Raw genomic sequence first — 1,602 nt, forward strand, 5'->3', positions numbered from 1 at the left:
CTGTAGTCCATTCTGAGATAATTTTTGTGTGTAGTATAAGATAGTGGTCCAATTTCACTCTTTTGCATGCGGCTGTTTGGTTTTCCCAATACCATTTATTGAAGAGATTATCTTTTCTCTATTGTATATTCTTGACTCCTTTCTCATAAAGTAATTGACTATATGGGTATGGGCTTATTTCTGGGTTCTCTATTCTGTTCCATCAATTTATGTGTCCAAAACAATTATTTCTTAAATTTAAGTGGAATTGAGTGGGGTTGGGGCAGTTTGGTAGTTAATCCAGAAAAGGAATTTTGGTGTATTCTATATAAATGGACCTTAGCATTCTCTTAAAAATAAATGAAATATTTCAGTGTGCTCATTAACTTGAACCAAAGATTATATGAAGCCTTTCCTCTCATGAGGAGAAAGAGTAAAAAAGTACAAATTGGTTTATTGAAGATAAGTAACAACTCTCTAGTTAAATTTTAAAATATAAAAAACCTTACTTTTGTTTCTAAACTGTTAAATTCTCATAAATAATAAAGTTAATAAATAAAATTATATCAACTGATGTCACCAATTTTATTGTTTTGATTTTACATTTTTTGTAATTTCATATTCTTCCAGTTTGTAGGCAAATTACAAAGTACTTTGAAACTTCTTTTTTTGTTCTTTGTTTTGCTCAGGCAGTGTCCTCTCCCTCTTGCTCCCCAAAGGAAGAGAAGAATGATCATCAATGGCAAATGACAGTTGTAGAACCAACACCAAAAAGAAGCTTCACACTCCGGAGGGAACACTAAGCTTGCTAGAGTTTTGGATGCTCTTCACATTCAGAGAAACTTCTTTCATCATGAGCTATAGAAATGATCCCTGAAAACATAGTCTGAAATTTCTGTTTTTAGTGCAGACACTTCCTGACTTACAGAGGTTCGACGATTTTTCTTTTTTTTTTGGTTCGACGACTTTTCAACTTTACGTGAGGCAAAAGCAGTATTCATCCAATGGAAACCATACTTCAGATTTTGAATCCTGATATTTTCCCGGGGCAGGTAGTTTGTCCTACTTCCTCTCTTGTGAGGCTGGACAGCTGCAGCGCCACAGCTTCCAGTCGACCACACAATCACAGGGGTAAGCAACTCATTCACTTACCACCGATCTGCCCCCATACAAACATTCTGTTTTTTTCTTTTCCTTCCTTCTGAGATAAAATTTATTTATCTCAATAAATTTCATGAGCTATTCAGCATTTTATTAAAAAATAGTTTGTGTTAGTTAATTTTGCTGAGTATACATGTTTTGAGTATATTTAAGATAGGCTGCACTAGGCTATGATGTTCAGTACATGTCAGTTTCAGTTCAGTCGCTCAGTCATGTCCAACTGTTTGTGACCCCATGGGCTGCAGCACACCAGGCTTCCCTGTCCATCACCAACTCCTGGAACTTGCTCAGCTCAAGCCCATCGAGTCAGTGATACCATCCAACCATCTCATCCTCTGTTGTCCCCTTCTCCTCCTGCCTTCAATCTTTCCCAGCATCAGGGTCTTTTCCAAGGAGTCAGCTCTTTGAATCAGGTGGCCAAAGTACTGGAACTTCAGCTTTAGCATCAGTCCTCCCAATGAA

The 1,602-nt window shown here is 37.0% G+C and overlaps 1 non-coding gene across 1 annotated transcript; it reads right to left on the bottom strand.

Moving 5' to 3' along the window:
• Positions 1–664: 664 nt before the first annotated feature.
• Positions 665–868, bottom strand: LOC122675049. The gene has a single exon (XR_006335199.1). It is a non-coding gene; the product is annotated as a small nucleolar RNA U3 (small nucleolar RNA).
• Positions 869–1,602: the final 734 nt, after the last annotated feature.

This window comes from Cervus elaphus, chromosome 18 (assembly GCF_910594005.1).
Source record: "Cervus elaphus chromosome 18, mCerEla1.1, whole genome shotgun sequence".
Lineage (NCBI taxonomy): Eukaryota > Metazoa > Chordata > Mammalia > Artiodactyla > Cervidae > Cervus > Cervus elaphus.